An 18,850-nucleotide genomic window follows, 5' to 3' on the forward strand; every position below is an offset into this window, starting at 1 on the left:
CCTAGCATGAAGCTCTCTAATCACCTAGCATGAAACCTGCTAGCCTAGCGTGAAGCTCCAGTCACTGGTTCTGTCAAGCCTTCACACTGACACTCTGGTTTCTTCATTTTTTCATATTTTAGTTTCTAAACACATTTGAAAAGTTTAAACAATTTAGTCAATAGATCCATTGAAGACCTCAGAAGATTTCCTAGAAAGGTTTTTTTTTTTCTGCACATTTATGTTATACAAATACCAAAGTACTGCATTACAAACCTATTTTATAACTGCACTAGTGCAGTACACTTAAACACACCGACAGCTTAACAAGTAAACACATCTAAAATCAACTTTAATTTGTTCAGTTGGTGCAGTTAGCAGTAGAACAGTCAATGCAAAAATAAACTGCAACAAACCTATCAAATGGTTCAGCAAGTGCAATTAGAAATTCTAAATATAATGTAAAATAAATAATAAATCATGATTTGCTCAGAGAACAAAGCATAGAATTAGACTGAATAGATAGGATGTATTGTCACTGATACGCGGTCTAGAATTTTTTTCAATATGGGGACCGATGCAGATATTAATATGAGCCTCAGCGTCCATCTGTCTGCAGGTGATGAAAACGCTGCAGGATGTGCTGTTGCTGCAACATCGCTGTGGTGAAATCTCTGTTTGCAACGGTAGAGTGTGAAACTCCTGCAGCAGCGAAACACGCCAACCTTGGCCCAGACGGCCGACCTCTTGTTCCGGGTCAGACCTCTGGTTCCGGGTCAGACCTCTGGTTCCGGGTCAGACCTCTGGTTCCGGGTCAGATCTCTGGTTCCGGGTGGGACGGATCCAGTTCACGCCTTTGCTTCTGGAATTATTGTTGAAGCAGCAGCAGGATCTTCTTGTGATGATGAGATTAATGATCAAATGCTACAGATTTACTGGTCGATAATCAATAATGATTCCATTAAACCAGAAAGTGTCCAGCGGAGACAGCATTGGCAGGCAGTGTCTTACCCAGAGAAAAACAGAACTAACTGATGAGTTTTTGCCGACCGCCTCATGAAAACTTTCAGCCAATGATGATAATAATAATAATTTCTGCTCAGTGTGATTCAGGACCGTCATTCATTTAATGAAGGCTCTGTGCACCCCACCCCCACCCGCTGCTGCAGGCCGGCATGCTGCCTGTGCCCGCAGTCTGCCAATGTTTGTTAGCCTCTAATAAAACCCAAACGAGAAAACAAATGTGATTATGGCTGAATTGAATCTTTAAGCAACTGATTTAGAAGCAAAGTTACTGGGAAACGATGAAAGCTGAAGCTGATTAGATCAACGACTTGATCTAATGAGACGGCACGACTAACCTCCACACACACACACACACACACACACACACACACACACACACACACACACACGTACACACACAGACACACTACCACCCACTGAACACCTGCCAACACACACACGGCCGTTATGTAAGTGTACGTCAGGAGGACGAATTCAGATGGTTCAGTTACAATCATCCATCCAGCTGGACATCAGCTGGGGGACAGGTCCAGAACCAGAACCAGAATCATTCACAACGAGACACATTGTCTTAAAACAACAATGTTATTGTGTATCACAATTCATTATTTATAAGCCTGGCGGGCTGCCAGGTTTTACTTGGCCCCCACCAGGCTAACAATCCTTAGTTTATTTATTTTAGTGTTTTTTTATTTTTTGCCTTTTTAAGACTATATATATGGTATTTAGGTATTGTTAATAATGTCTTCCAATGACACAACAGGTGATATTTTAAAAATTTCCTGTCAACTTTAAACATTTTTTAAGTCAAAAACACAGCGGGCCATTGGATGACTGTCCTAGCACTGTTAACAGCGGGCTTAGCTAGTTTTCTGGGAGAAACCCTGTGATTACCTCGATAATTTATCATCCAGACCTGGCTGTATGTAATCATATCATCATGTGTAATGGAACAGAGCCAGCAGTTCTGGTGGCGGCGGCCCATTTCTACCATGGGACTGGTGGGAAGAGTCAGTGGGTGAGTGTGGAGCCCAGCTGGCAGAGCAACAAGCAGGGGAGCCCCGTTCCGCCATGAAATAATGATGAAGGCCAAGCGCTCCATCACAGGGCTCTGCAGAGCTTCCCCATCTTAAATATAGCTGCAGCGTTGCATTAATAATTAATGCTAACTAGCATGAGAGGCAGAGTGCTGCTGGATGCAGCTCAGGGCCGGGATTCCTTCCTCCCTCTCTGGGGCTTCAGGAAACAGGCGGCCTTCACGTTCCACCATGTTTAAACACACTCTGCCACCGTTTCAGTCCAAACAGGAAACACTGACACACTGACCGGGTTTCCATACTCATTCTGAAGGATTACTTCAGAAAAGGCAAAACTCAACATTTTTACTCTTGCTTGAGTTGGCTTTTCTTTAAAATAAAGCGTTAACGCACTGAGGGTAGATGGAAACAGATGTGGTAATTAGGTCCTGGTGTAGCGAACATTCACATCCACTCCTGCCTTACCAGAGCAACAGAACTCCGTCTCTGCTCCGTGCTAGTTTCAACCTCTACTTCCTGTTTATTGCCGCCATGTGCAGCATCTGATGACATCACGCTCTGGTCAGCCTGGTTGATTCACTCTGAGCCAGAAAATGGACAAATGCCCAAGTTGAACTTTGGGGGGGTTTTTTCCAACATTTTAAAAGTTGCAAAAAAAAGGAAACATAACAGCAGTAAAATGACCACGTGCTATATTTATCACAATCAGTGAAGTGACTCTCTTCTCATGCAAAAGAATAAAAATCATTAAAATTAAACAACTTGTTGCTAAAAAGAGAGAGAAAGAGAGCAGCTGCATCACTTCCTGTCCAACAGCGTGAACTTTAATATCTATTCCTTACCGTTTGGAAAAATTATTGAGGTCACTTCCTGTTTCTGTTCAGGACATTATTTTCATAATTATCCAGATTAAAATGTCTACTTTTTTCATGTTAAATATTGCAACTCATCAAACAATAAACAACTTAATATTTAGGGGCATCTCTAAACTTTTTGCCATCTGTTAAATTTAGATCACTTTAATTTTAAGTTGTATAATCCTGGTAGATCTACAGTAATCTAAACTGGATCCTCATTTTAAACAGTTTAAGATGCAGAAATATTTCCACAGGTCCCAAGTCGAGGTAAAGAGGGCAGGAAAATAACGCGTTTTATCTTTGTGTGTGGTTCTTATCAATGGGCTGGACTCAAAGATAAAGAAAGTAAATCATGGAAGAAAGTCTGGAAGTCAACCATTGTTCCAGTTTCTTTACTTCAGATTGTAAACCACAAACTGACTGCACCTTTAGGCATTTTATCAGGTCACCACGTCTAATTCAAACTTTAATCACTAACTGAGCTCTGCAAATTTCACTCCTTTTACAGAGAAAAGACACTGATCATGAAAGTGATCAAAGTCCCAGCAGGTCAAAGGTCAGTGGAGCCTCTGAAGGAATCAGGTCAGACTGATCATCAGTAGCTTCCAACAGACAGAGGAAATAATATCTAAATGTTCAAGCATCATTTTAAGCTTCCTTCTTCACAAAATGTTAAAAACATGGCGTGGCGACAGATTTTAGCGGTTAGAAGATTCACTTCTGACTTTGGTTAAAGACCAGGAGCCATTTCTCCAGCTAGTGCTAGGCTATCACAGTTGATTTGGACTTATTTACCCAGAATGCTCTGCGCTGTAGACCATTTCCTGCTTTTGGAGCAGTCTTCAGTCCGCATGGTGTTCATAACCGAACCAGCGTTCACTTCAACCGAACCCAGACCGACATTTGTAGGCGGACCAGAGTTCAGTTTTTTGGTCCGCATCAGAGTTCAATTAGCATTCACAACTCCCCAACTGAACCGGACCAATGGACTGGAGTTGAGTAAAGAGTAAAGAGTTGATTAAACAGGGCTGGTGGGAACGATGCAGCCTGAACCAGACTGGAGGAACATCACCAGAACCGTCATATGGACTCAGGATACTCATGACTATTAGAAAAAGCTAAATGACTGGAAGCGAGTGAGTTAAGCTGTCAGTAGGTGAGCTGGTGAAGTGTTGATTCTTGGTTTCAGACCATCTGGAGCGTCTAACAGAGCAGCTGCAGACCACAGGGAAACATGAATAGACCTGAGCGTCCAGCGGGACATTAAGAGGACAGAGACATCGAGTCAGCACATGTCACTTCCTGTGCTCCTCGTCAGCAGCAGCAGCTTCTGTCTGCAGGTAAACATGACTCAGCTTTTCCTTCCTGAGGATCAGCTACGTACCTCCAGACTCTCAATAGTCAAGTTTCCATCAATATTTTGAATGATAGGCAAAATTCTAAACAACTTCCTCAATTTAAAAAGAGAAGTATTTTTCTCATGTGATGTGGTTTTTGGCTTTTCCAAAAAAGAGTTAATCCAATAATATTTGTTTGATAAGTTCTGACAAAGAATACTTTCCCAGCCCCTGGTGTGTCCGTGCCTTACCAGAGGCACCAAACTCTGAGAAAGTCCAAACCTCCAGGATGGGAGGATTGTAGCCAACAGAGAGGAACTGAAAGCTGGGGTGGGAGGAACGCTGAGAGTGAGCAACTACTACTTCCTGTTTATTCCAGCCATGCGTAGCGCCAACTTCTGATGACATCACGTTCTACGTTGTCTGGCTGATTCACTCCAAACCAGCAGATGGAAACACGACTAACTCACATTTTCCTTTGTTTCCCTTATGTGACATTTCAAAAGTTTCCTTAAAATTCTCATGACAACTGGATGGAAACAAAGATTAATGCTTCAGCAGCCCATCTTCATCACTGATGATGACCAACTCAGCATGTAGAGCAGCTGTTACATTACAGCTCAATCTGATATGAACCAGGCAGTTCAGATATTATTATTGTTCCAGCTGACTCTCATCTTCATCACTCCTCTTCATTTTCTCCCATCAGTCTCTGTTTGATGTGGAAATAGAAAGTAATGGAAATATTGAGATGTAAATCATTAACGGGTCAGCTGACCCAAGTTCTTCACATTCAGAACCAGCTATCGGTTCTCCTGACTGTCTCCCTGTATCCTGATGTTAACGGCACTAACTCAGCTCTGATTGGTCGAGTCTGATTTAATTTTAAATAAAATTAAAAACAGACTGAATCTCTCTGCTTTGGGTTCATAAACAGCCCAGATAATGAGAACGCCATCCAGCTTCTAGGAAAAAGATCTATGTTTCCACCCCGACAGGAAAGTTTGACTGAAAAGTTGCTTCTGATTAACATTTCTCCTGGAACAACTCTGGCTGGCGAGCGTGACACAAATCATGAGTTTTCACCCAAAAACAATCCGATCTGTTCCACTGATGTGGAGCTAAACAGTTTTCAAAATATCTGCAGTCTGAAAGGTCATGTCACATTTTATCTTTTACATCATTGATATGAGAAGTGACATAATTCTGACGGTAAATTTGATCATCTTTCTTCGTCTGGTTCTGACCTGGTGACCATGCTGTCTGCTCTGAACAAGCGGCCATCTTTACTGCCGTAAACTGCAGGGTGACGGCTACGTTCTTCTTCTGCGCATTGTTTTGGGATCAGAAACTGTTTACATGGAAGTCTGAATGCAGTCGGGTTTAAATAGAAAGAACGAATATGCAGAAAATTTTTAAAAATAAAACAGATTTTAAAAAAATAAAAATAAAAGAACTTTGTAACAACTTGATCCCTTCATAAACAAAAAGTGTCAGCTACAGAGAGCCTGAAGGGACAATAATTAAAGATTTAGCTGACTGCAGTGCAGACTGTTCTCAGTTCGGCATCAATATTCAGATTTCCCTCAGCTTGTGAAGTGAAAACACTGAAAGCTGAAATAAACCAACAGAATATGAAGTCATAATAAGCTGATTTGGTTTATTGTCAGAATCTTTTTCCATGTCTGAATGGAAAGTCAAAGGGTGAAACTGGTTAAACATTCGTCTCATTACGCAGCAACCACTCTAAATCATTCTGGTTAATTATTTACACACAGCTGGAGTCGAACCATGCAGACTGCCCAGCTCCGTCTGGTTCCACCCAACTGGACCAGAACTGGACCCAGAAAGAAACTTTATTTCTGATTATGTATTATGCATTTTCTTTGAATGTGCAGTAAAGAGTCGAGTAAACTATAAAATTCATGCCAAATGGTGTTTATGACGTCAGACATCTGTTTTACTTTTCAGGTTAAAGTGATTTTTGCAGCAGCAGCTTAATGTGACATGTTCAGCATGGAGGAAATGACTTCATCGCTCATCACAGATGGAGGCGGACGCGATGAAGAGGAGATGTTTTTAATTTTGCAAGCACAGATAAAGAAATTAAAAGAAGATTTCTTCCAACTGGCCACCGCATCAGTCGAGGCTCCCACGCTATAGTAATGATGGATTCACTGCCGGATACGACCGGCTACCAGAACCGCTCCTCACCACTCCAGCCAACACTACAGTTGGATATTGATCCGAACTGATCAGTGGAGGAGAATCACTGCAACCTGGAACCAACTAATCCTGTAAAATCTGCTGTTTTCAGACGAAACTAAAGATTTCAGATGTACTGTCAGATGATTAAACGACTAGTCAGGATGGTGTTGGTACGGTTTGTTAATGATGGAAACTACGGCCCGGTTTGAACCTGAAACTGGTCCCAGCACCAGAGGAGATCAATCAGCTCTGGTTAGCATTTAGGCCAGCTAGCCTGGAGCTAACGCCACAAAATGGCACACAACTTTAGAGAGATGCATTCTGAGCAACATGGACCTGCAGGACAGACAAACAGCAGAGAGGACTTTATGAACTGGAGAACCAGAATCAGGTTTGACTGACAGACCAGTCCACCAGGTCATCTCTACACATTCACAGTTAATAATGACCCAACTGTGACCAACTCAGCTACTTTCTTCTTGCTATATTTAGCAACATTTCAGACAAAAAAAAAAAAAAGGCGTTGGTTAAAATTGGAATCGGCAGATTAGGCTTTTTAAAGATCGATCGCAAAACTGAAACCAGTCCACTCCGATAAATAAACAAATAAATTACAAATATTTTTAAAACTTTTTTCCAATCATGCTTTCTGGGAGTTGAGCTGCACTCAAAATCTAAGTACAAACTGTAATCCAAGATGGCGGCCTGATGTCGCTCTGAACTGTGGTGAAAAATAATAAATAAACTCTGATTTTCCAGAATTTAATCTTCATAAACAGCAAATTCCATTAATGGCTAAAATCAATTTATTGCACAGCCATAGTGGATATTAAAAAATATTAATTGATGCAGTTATCATTTAAATTGAAACTGATGATTAATTTTTTAATCATGTTTGTAATTAAGTCACAACAAATTCCTGGGCTGTAGCTTGAAGTGGGTGTGGCCACCCCAGCAAACTCCCAGCATGCAGCTGGCAGGAAGGATTCGTTCCACATCCTTCAGCAGCCCAGAGCATCACACCACCACCACCAGGCTTCACTGTCGGCATGAGGATTCTCCTAAACCTTAGTTTTCTACCAAATTCACCAGATAAACTCTTCCTCTTCCGTCAGTCCCAGAATATTTCCCATAAGTATTTTGGTGGTTAATCAAATTTAAAAAAGGAGCATTCTACAGATTTATCATTTACCCACTTAAACGTTTTTATACAATTATAAATATATTAAAAGACGAAAATAAAAAATTATTCAACTTTTTTTCAAAATAAGAAAGTAAACATTGATAACACTTTACTTGATAGGGTGTGCATACATGACACTGTGATAAACATGATATAACATCTGTCATGAACATGAAGGAGTCTTTATGAATGTCTATGACTGTTGTCATGAAGTGTCATTCGGTAAATAATGACACTTTTAATGGAACTTTGCTCTAAAAGTTGCATTAAAAATGACAACTTTGTATTAAAGTTTCATTATTTACAAAATAATACACAAAGTTGGCATTTTTAATGGACTGTTAATGCAATTTTAGAGCAACTTTGTACCGAATGACACTGAAGGAGTAATAAAGTCATAATCATGACGGATGTTACGTCATGTTTATGACAGTGTCATGTCAGTATTATGCACACACAGTCAAAAGTGTTACTTAAACATTTCATCATTCCTTGATCATTTGTAGCAAAGAATGCATTTGCAGTTAAAAAAATCATTTTAACATCAACATGTGGAAAACTCCAGCAGAAAGTGCTTTCTGCTGGTCCAAACATCAATGCAGTGCAGGACTGATCCGATTATTGTACTGAATAATCGATTAATAACTGGATACGACAAGGTGATTAAAAGCAGGCTGGTCACAATAAGCAATAAATCAGTTAATCACATGATTCAGTCATTCATCAATTCATTTTATTTGTTGTTTCTGTTGTTTTGGATATTTAAAATGTCTTCCAGATGCAGTGTTAAATGTTTATTGGAATTTAAATGATCTTTGATAATGTGTTCTTGAATTACTATGTCATTACTGTTATATTGCTTGAAAATGGTTTCAAAACAAAGACATTATTTTTAATCATGATTACTTCAAGAACAAAATGTATCATTACAGTCATAATAATTAATAGATTTTTTTATAGAATATGAAACCAGGTGAAGCTTCATCTTTAACACAATAAATATATATTTTTGTACAGTATTTGGTTAATTACTACTCTGAGTGTGTTAATAGAGTCTGTGTACTCCAGTTAACGATTAATCGATTATTCAATTAGGTGATTGTTTGAACCGTCTCAGCTCTTCTCGTCTCAGTTGTCTTATTTGCCTGATACAGGTTGAAATTGTTGCTTTCCAACCTGCAGATATTAACATTCAGGGAGCCAACATGGAGAAATTCCTCAGCAAACAACCAGGAAACTATGAAAATGAACTCCAGTTCTACTTCACATTTCAAATAAATATTCAAATCTGATTCAAATGCGCATCATTTCCATTCCTCTCTGCAGCCTGCGTGTCTGTCGGGGGGTGAAGCTGCAGCAATGCCCTCCTTGGAGGTCACAAGCCGAGGAGGAGTCACGCAGCCGAGATGCGGGATCCCCCTCCTTCCTAACGCAATAAGGCGGGACACACCCAGTCGGAGAGGAGGGGAGGAGGAGGGAGGAAAGAGAGGAGAGAGCCTCATCCACCCATCCAGGCGGATGACGTAAGGACGGCTCTTTATGCGCTAAAGCCCCGTTAATTAGAAGAAATGCACTCGGTGAGGATTTTTCCACCTCCATCGCAGGAGCCTGATGTTGGGGGGGAACCACTCCGACCAGCCCGAGGAGCTGAGCCAGCGTGATACCACAGATCCACCCGGGCAGTCCCCAGAGCAACCAGTGGCACCGGGAGAAACCAGAGACTCCCGCAAACTGGTTCCAGACCCTCAGAAAAAAAAAAAAAAAAAAAAAAAAAAACACCCGCAGCGCCATCCACACACTGCGCCACTTTTAAACACATTCCCCGCAAACCCAGCGCCGTTCGGCTCAGTTAACACCCCCAACCAGGTTACTGGGAACCAGCTTCCCCAGTTCGGCCGGTCTGTGGGACACAGAAACATCCTGGGTGAAATAGAAAAGCAACTTTAGCCGCTGATCCAGCCAGTCTCATGGAAAGTGGCCACTTAATGGAAGTTTGATGAATAATAACATGATAATAAAACCAACTCGACGGGTTATAACGGCATCCGCCTCGCGGTGCGGGTAAACCGGGAAATCACGGGCTTTAACGGCCGATTCAGCCCATTTCCGAGCGCAAAAAAACGGGCAGCAGGTCTCCGTGGAGCTCTGACTGCGGACCGAGGAGGCACGTACCGCCGCTGCTGTACCCGAGCTAACCGTCCGGAACACGGAGCCGCGGGGGGAAAACGAGCCGCGGTGTTTCCACAGCTGGAGCCGGGATCGACGTGAAAGTGGATCTTAGTGGGTTCGCCACGGCTTCACACCTGTGGATAACCGAGGCGGATAATAAGGAGGAAAAACAGCCGGAGTGTCCGTTTACTGGCGCAAACAGCCTCGACAATTAGCTATTTTTAAAAAAAACAGGTTTTAGAGAACAAAACAGAACATTCAACATGTCGGATCCGCGTCTTCCAGCCACAAGTGGACATAAAGTTTAACTGCGCAGGAATTAGACGGTACCTTCAACAGGCGAGTTCTGGTCCAAATCACGTCCTGCTACTGAGTCCGAACCGCGGGTCAGCGTCCTTACTGGGGCTGGTCCATCTCCCAACAGTGCTCCGCGGTGGAACAACCTCCGAGCGGCGGGGAGGAAGAAGAGGAGGAGGAGGAAGGGGKGGGGGGACCTCCAACTGGTCTTCGTCCCGACGTTGAAACCAGTTCCTTCTGCAGCGAAGACCAGACTCTGGTCCTGGGGGCGAAAACGAACCGAATCCAGAAAAGAATCGATAAGGAGGGGCTGAAAAAAAAAAAAAGTCACCTCCCCACTCCTGGCGCTTCAGTTCCGGTAAATGGAGCCCGTTCGCGGCGGTTCTGTTGGGTTTCGGACTCGGTGGGTTCCGACAACGTCTACATCCAGAAAGAGACCTGGGAAAACTGCCGGAGCGACGTCTGCCGCACGAGCCGCGAGAGGCGGGGCCAGATCGGGATCACCCTGCCCGCTTTTTAAGGTGGCTCCTGGAGTTAATTAGATCAAGAAACAGAAACCAGGGGCCCGGACCGAACCGAACCGAAGCACATCTGGGCCGGGACAGCAAGTCCAGGCTGGGGGGAAGCGAAACTAGTCCACATCCAGGGAGTTTAACCAGTTATGGGAGAGGAGTCAAACCCCCAGTTGACCTGCTCACCTTAACCGCGCTAACCTTTAATTTAAGGTGCAGGAGGGTTGCAGCCTCTGGCCCTGTTTCTGTTTGTTTTGAAGGTGGGGAAGGTTGGCTGGGTTGATGTAAATGGTTCACAGTTTGGCCGTGGTGCATTTTGGGATCAATCTCTCTCTCTGTCTTTCTCTTTCTCTCTCTCTCTCTCTCTCTTTTTTTGATTGCATCAAGTCTTTTGAACTAAATTTAGCATCGCCAGAAGTCGGTCAGTGTCAGATCTATACTAGAGTGGAGCCATACTTTCTCTAAGTTTTATTTTATTTTTGTATTGTAGTTTCTCAAGTCTGCCTGAAAAAAGATTTTGTTTTGATTTGCTCTCAAATTTTATTTTCTTGCACTTTTTTTTTTAAACAATCCACAGAAATGTGTTGTTTTTATAGTTTTCTGGGTGATTGCAGATTACTGATCTTCAAAAACCAATTCAGATTTTGGCAGATATTACTTTTTTGTCTGAAATGTCACTAAATGTAGCAAGACATGACTTGGTAGGCCGGTCTCTGATTTTTTTTTAGATGTTTGGCGAAGTAGATAAGCTTGGGGAATAAGATCAGCTTCACGTGTCAGTATCAGCCGATAAATTAGCGCAGATAAATTTGTTCACCTTTAGTAAAGTATTTTGTAGACACCTTTAAACTTAAATCCTTGTCCCAGGTTTTAATAAAAAAATTATTGAAATGAAAAAACTGGAAAAATGCTTGAAGGTCAAAAGTTTGATGACATTTCAAACCTAAATAATGAAAAAGAATCGATATCTTTTTCATTATATCTGATATACTTATTATCAGATCGTTACCAAAATGTGTGGTATGGCACAGCTCTGCTGAAATCACCTCACCCAGCTTGGTTGCTATTGGTTGCTATTTTTTACCCTTCCTTTTATATTTTTCATTTTCTACCATCCCTCTCCTTGGGCTGCCACCTTATCGTGGTGGAGGGGTTCGAGTGTCCAATGATCCTAGGAGCTATGCTGTCTGGGGCTTTATGCCCCTGGTAGGGTCACCCAAGGCAGACAGGTCCTAGGTGAGGAACCAGACAAAGCGCAGCCTGAAGACCCCTATGATGAATACAAACTTTGGACTTAGTTTTCCCTCGCCTGGACGCGGGTCACCGGGGCTTCACTCTGGAGCCAGGCCTGGAGGTGGGGCACGATGGAGAGCGCCTGGTGGCCGGGCTTTTACCCATGGAGCCCGGCCGGGCTCAGCCCGAAGAGGAGACATGGGTCCCCCTTCCGATGGGCTCACCACCTGTCGGAGGGGCCAAAGGGGTCGGGTGCATTGTGCTATGGGCGGCAGCCGAGGGAGGGGACCCTGGCGGTCTGATCCTCGGCTGCAGAAGCTCTTGGGACGTGGAACGTCACCTCCCTGGTGAGGTGTTCCGGGCACGTCCCACCGGGAGGAGGCCTCGGGGAAGACCCAGGACACGCTGGAGGGACGATGTCTCTCAGCTGGCCTGGGAACGCCTTGGAATTCCCCCGGAGGAGCTGGAAGAAGTGGCTGGGGAGGGAAGTCTGGGCCTCCCTTCTGAAGCTGCTGCCCCCGCGACCCGACCCCGGATAAGCGGAAGAAAATGGATGGATGGATTTTCTACCATCATCAAACTTTCAAACCTGCTCCTACATTATTACACTTAAACATCCTTTGGAACACAGTTTGTTGTTTGTTAAACAAGAATTTTACGAATGAAAACACAACAATATCATTAAACAGCCTCATCTGTTCAACATGGAGTTATGGAAAATGATGTCATCAGAGATGGAGGCGGATCGTGATGAAATTAGTTCGTTTTTTTTTTTTTTACACTCTGCAGGCATAGAAAATGGATAAATAAATTAAAAGAATATTTCTTCCAACTGGCCGTTCCATCAGTTGTGGCTCCCACGCTATGCTAATGATGGAGAGGCAGAGAGCTGCAACGTCGGTTCACTGCTGGGCAATAACAGGAGAGATGATGAATCTGGTGTTTCCTCTGCTGGTTCAGCTGCACCAACAGCAGGAAATCGTTCCTATGTATTTAGATTCTCTTTGTTTTTTAAATGGAAAACCTTTATTGTTTGAAAGTTTTGTTCACAGAAGGAAGATTTTAATCTTTTTCGGTGAAGGAGGAACAATCTCTGCTGACATCAGTCACTCCTCCTCTGACTGCAGCATCACACCTGCTCCTGCCTGATAAATGAGATCTAGCCTGAGCATCAGAAAGTGGAGCAATGCAACCTTCCAAGTGGAAGGTTGCATTGGAGCTGCAACCCAAACTAAACTCTGCTTAGGGTCTCAAATGGCCCTGAACGCCTTCATGGTGTGGGTTCCCCTCACCATGAAGACCCTGAGTGAATCTGACTGATGTCACTGCAGCTCCACCAGCAGAACCACCAGCAGAACCACCAGCAGTGTTTAAATGAAATACTTTAAAGTGCCAATATTATGTAAAACTGACTTTTTTGAGCTTTCCATCATGTTATAAAGTTATTCCCTCATTAAAAACATACCTAGAGTGTTGCCTTGAGTATTTCATGCATGTCTGAGAAATCCTTTAATCTCCATGGCAACCATTCGGCTGTGCAAAATGCCTGGATGGACCTAGCTCTGCCTTCGAGACGCAGCTCCTCCCCCACTCAGCTCCTTCAGACTAGCCAACAGCAATTAGCTCCTATTGATCTTATTATAGGAGCTACTTCTCAGAGCAACGCTGGAGAACGTTGTTAAAGGGTTAATAGAGGAGCCATGTTGAGTTTTTAAAGAGACTGACACCCAATTTCAAGGCATTAAATTAGGAAATATTTCTATTAAGCAATATTTGATATATAAATCACTTTTATATCAACTAATTTTAACGTAGTTTATTATGTTATGAAATGGCACTATATGCCTGGAAAACACATAATACTGCCTTCTTATAAAATTTTAAAGTGTGAGTGTGGCCCAAGATATAATTTCTGGATTGAAAAGATGAAATTACCAGTGCCCCATGTTTTTGTAATTTTGCCTATTAATCACATTTCCCCCAGACACACACATTTCTCTCCTCTCTGTCGGTTTCGGCCCTGCCCTGGAGACGGGACGGCTAACCATCCAGGTAACAAACCAAACCAGAGGATTTGAATCCTAAACCTCAGATGCAAAGGTCAAAATTTCACTTGTTTCATTTCAGTCTAGACAGAGCAACCTTACCCGCTTCCTCTGCTATGGCTGCCACCAGCTGCCAGGACAATGCTTAAAATGGAGCTCTGAGAAAAAAATTAAAAATAAACAAATTAAAATGCATCTCATATATCAGCAGTGTCCAAATGTTTTGCCATTTGACTAAAAAATGTAAAGCTGAGAGCATTTGAGAGCCACTTTTTTCTATTAAAATTGAAAAGCAATATTACTTAATAATGTATTTATTTATTTTCCCTGTCATAAATGTGGTTACTAAAATTTGCTAAAATAATCCCTGATGACTTCTAATTTACTCGTGCCTGTTTTATTGCAAATGCAGTAGAGCGGTTACCTCTTTATATTAAACATTTCTTTTAAAAGCCTAAACAAGGCCAAATAAGCTGGATAACATTATAATTCATATTCTACTAAAAGCACCTTTAATGAAGTTCTGTTCAGTAAAAGTATTTTAACTGATATGATTTTCAGAGTATTTTAATATGTAAATAATATCAACAGACATCTTGTTATCCTGTTCTCAGGGCTTTTAGTTGATGTCATTAATCTTAACTCTCTAAGAATAATTTCACTGGCTACAAGCAGAAGTATAGATTATTCTTCTCACTGCTTCATCATGAAGCTACATGCAGGTTTGTACTCAGATGTTCTGGAGGATAAAGGAGGATTTCATTACTTTATTATGAAGAAATTGTAATTTATTGCTTTATAAATTCTATTTATCAATAGAATTATTTGCAATGTTTACATTTGAGTTGCAAATTTTACTATAAAGAGCAAATTTTAGTATAACAATTTCTACGTTTCTGAGTACAGTTGATTTCATCAGCACATCAGCAGAAAAGTCAGGGGTTTCCCACGTTTATAAATACATAATTAACATAAGGTAAGTTTCTGCATTTTAAGAAATGTAAGGTAATTTTGTCATTTTATTAATCATAAGAGTTCCATAAAATGAACTTAAAATGCATCCTTGTTTTGGATAAATTTTTTTCTGTGTTTTTCATCTACTGATTGTTTCGTAGATCTTCACTGATACACACTGATGTTCTTCTTTTTCATCAGCAGTTTCAAATTTAGCAAACAATTTTATTTGGACAATCTGTTTTTTAATGAAAGATGCAATCAAAGACAAACGTAGTTTAGTTTTTAATCCATCCTGACATTCAGTATTTCAGGATTTCCTGTTTTCAGTTCCTCAGTTTGGACTTGTTGGGCTTTTATCAGCAACACGCTGCCTGGAGATGACATGGATTATTCTGCTGATCAAAGAGAAAGTGATAAATGTTTTAACTTCAGGCTCAAGAGTTTGATGAGTGGGCTGCTGTTGCTGCAGATCCTCTGCTGCGTCGGTGACTGCAGCCTGCAGCATCATCGCTCCAACACACTGTTGTCACAACAGGCCGGTGTGTGTAATGTCAATACGAGGAGAGGAGAGTCGACCAGGTAAACATCATCATGTGCAGCTAGAACATCGACAGGATCAAAGGCCGTCTCTAACCATGAAAAACGCCACTCTTATTCCTTGACTTGCAGTAAAGCAGAGTTGATTTAATGTTTTATGTTTTAATGCTCTCTGTAGTGGGGACTGAAGAACAGACTCTCAATATGCCTTCTTATCGCGTTTAAAGGGGCAGTATTATATAAATGTGACTGTTTTGAGCCTGACATCATGTTATGAAGTTATTCCCTCATCAAAAACGTACGTGGAGCGCTGCCTTGATTCTTTTATGTGTGTGTGTGTGTGTGTGAGAGAAATCCTATAATCTCCATGGTAACCACCTGGGTGGACCTAGCCCCACATTTCAGATGCAGCTCCTCCCCCACTCAGCTCCTTCAAACTAGCCAACAACAATTAGCAAACACCAATACCCGAACTTGAATCGGGACCAATACAGATATTAGTATCAGATCAGTGCATCTCTAATAGGATTATTTAAAAAATAGACAAAATATGCCCATGTATTAGTTTATTAAGGACGATTTATAACAAGTGAAAATGAAAATAAAACTGTGCAAACAATAGATGTACTAATACCAGCAGGGAAGTATACACAGGTGAAACCAGAACCAGAACCAGGGTCACTGCGAGTTGACCAGCACAAAAAGCTCAAATTAACACAGAATCAACTGAACCAGCTGGAAAAAGATACAGAGATGAGGGCTAAAATCTGTTTTCCAAGGCGGGGGACCCGACATGTGACCCGACATGTGACCCAAACTCTTTCCAAAGGTTGAGTCGTCGCTGGACTTTCCTCAAATACTGAGGAGGAGAAATATCCTGAGAGACTGAGCTCAGGGTAAAGAGTCACCTCTCCATCTGTTCATGGCTGCACAGACAGCAGGAGTTCACACACACACACACACACACACGCACACACACACACACACACACACACACACACACACACAGGGGAATGTTTCCGTCACTTCAGAGGACATCAGCACCATTTCCTGTCAGTTTCAAGGAGAAACGCTGTAAACAAAGGCACTGCTTTCAGTCCCTGGGCAAAGCGAGCCAACGCTGAAATCTAACAGATAATATTAGGAAAACTTTGTTTTGTTTTTTTCCTCCCCAAAGCAAGACGGGGACAAGGACACTCTCACCAGAAAACAAAGAGAGCGTGAGTACTGTAGATATTTGAAGGATTTAGTCTCAAATGTCCATGAATCCTTAGACCCAACAGGCTTGTTTCCTGTTTGCACACCATTGATTTTTCCTGGTAAATCATCTGCTTCAGTTCCAGCTCTGAGTCAAGCTTTTCCAGCCGCAGAAGATGATGTTACCACACATTATGCATCTCTTATTAGCGGCTTCGTTAAAGGGACGTGTTGGAGGGGGAAGCAGCGCTGCAGCGGGCCGCTGACGGATCTGCTTGTCTGCAGAGTAATGGTGTCGTTCATCACGGGGTGACGCGTTATTGGTGCTTCTGCCCTGCGGACCGATTCCAGCTGCTGCTCTCAGTCAAGGAGCAGATGTGGGGAAGGGAGTCTGTCTGCAGCGGCCACTGGGCCACAGGCCGGACAGAACAGGACGACACACACATTTCAATCTGCCTGGGTAAAAGGACTTCTACAGGTGGCATTCTCCCACTTTCACCACGGAGCTAAATACCTGCAAATTTAAGGAAATATGGAAGACTTTCATGCAATTTTGGAAAGTAACCAAGCTGAATTATAAATAAGATTAATATTAATTCATATAACTAATACTTTTAGTAAGAGAGCGACACTTTACCTAGTCATTGGACTTGAATGATGAAGCTTTATTTTATCTGTATATTTATATATGAATTTATTTACCTTTATGCATTTGCACTTTTTAAAAAAGAAAAAGGAAACATATGAGACATAGACAGTATGTATAAATATATGGATAACATACATTCGTATTTTTTTCTATTTTTTTAATATGTATATTTTCTTTTTTTAGCTGAATTTTATTTTCTGTCATTTTAATTTTATTTTGTACCCTGAGTGTTGATTTTTGGGTAGAGGATCTTCAACCCTCAGTAAATATGTTATTAAATAAAATTTTTCATTTGGATAGCAGCACAAATGAACATTTTTGCTGCACAAATGTTTGACACCAATTTTGTTAGATTTGGGTAATATGGGGGAGCTGATTGACCTTTTGACCTTTAAACTTTCATTAATATCCTCAAATGAAGAACAGCACAGACAAACATTTTTGCTCCCCAAACTTTTGACACCAATTTTGTTAGATTTGAAGAAGGTGAGGAACCGACTTCACTCAGGCCTCTGGATCTGTGATCACAGGATCCAGTTTGATTCATCTAAACTTGGACTACAGAACCCCCCCAATGGACTACATTAACAGTGAGTCTATGTGTTGATGTTGAAGAAGCTGATAATGCAGTTTGGATAAGTGCTGAAGACGGTTTTATGGTAATTAATGTGGTTCTGGAAACATCAGTGAAAGGTTTCCTGAAAACTTGAGCCTCCTCTGAGGGGCAGGACTGGACTGGATTGGATCAGGCTGGATTGGATCGGACTGGATTGGATTGGATGCTGGCTGGAGGCTTCCAGTGGGCAGTCTCAGTGAAAAACCCAGCGGCAGCTCTGATTGGACGTGTAGTCCCTCATTGGCGTTCCTGCCAGAAGAGGCTCTGTTTTCCTGAGAAAGTTTTCAGCATTAATTTTGATTAGGAAGTGGAGTTTGTGATTGAGATCCAGCAGGCTTATGTAAGGCGGTGACTTCCTGGGGTCAGGTTCCACCTACACCGCAGCGGGCTGACAACACGCCGCGCTGAGACACATACTCCAGCTGGAAACATAAATCTCTCCATATATGCACTGACAAGGGTGACTGGATGTTGTATCCATGGCTACCTTCTCACGTAATCTGTATTATTTTTATCACAAAAGCCTTTCTGTTTTTCCTCCCGAGCCTCCTGCTAACATGATGCTGGTATATAGTCGCTGCTATATGAAGACGAACCGGAGCTTCCCATTGTCTCCGAACCGGAGGATGGAGGAATCAGGGGAGGATTTTAATGAGAAGAGACAAGCAGAGCTTCTCTGTTTTCACTGCATTTCTTCTCGCTTAATGAAACTGAACACCTCATCCTGCAGATCCGACTGCGGGTTTCTCTCAATGAGTTCCTCTGCAGTAAACAAGAACTGTGACTAGACAGTTAGGGGTGCGTTCACACAAGCCCTGTTTAGCGTGCTTTAATCAAACTTTAGTTCATTAGTTTAGAAAGTTCGGTTAGTTTTGGGATGTGAGAATGTGGAAACAAACTCTGATGTACCTCTGGTCCACCTAAAAACCTGAACTCTGGTTCTGTTTGAATGAGTCTGTGAATGCAAGCGGACCGGAGACCGCTCCAAAAGCAGGAAGCAGACTACAGCGC

At 42.1% G+C, this 18,850-nt stretch overlaps 1 protein-coding gene across 5 annotated transcripts in view; it reads right to left on the reverse strand.

Moving 5' to 3' along the window:
• Positions 1-11,075, reverse strand: part of LOC103464285 (plasma membrane calcium-transporting ATPase 1-like) — a 63,151-nt gene extending 52,076 nt beyond the window's left edge. For 4 of the 5 annotated variants that reach the window (XM_017304713.1, XM_017304712.1, XM_017304711.1 and 1 more), the window contains exon 1: positions 10,127-11,075. The gene's annotated coding sequence lies outside the window, so the exon portion shown is untranslated. The remainder of the gene's footprint in view (positions 1-10,126) is intronic. The other variant, XM_017304710.1, reaches the window with a different exon arrangement.
• Between the last annotated feature and the right edge of the window lie 7,775 nt (positions 11,076-18,850).

The sequence above is a fragment of the Poecilia reticulata genome, linkage group LG5 (genome assembly GCF_000633615.1).
Source record: "Poecilia reticulata strain Guanapo linkage group LG5, Guppy_female_1.0+MT, whole genome shotgun sequence".
NCBI lineage: Eukaryota > Metazoa > Chordata > Actinopteri > Cyprinodontiformes > Poeciliidae > Poecilia > Poecilia reticulata.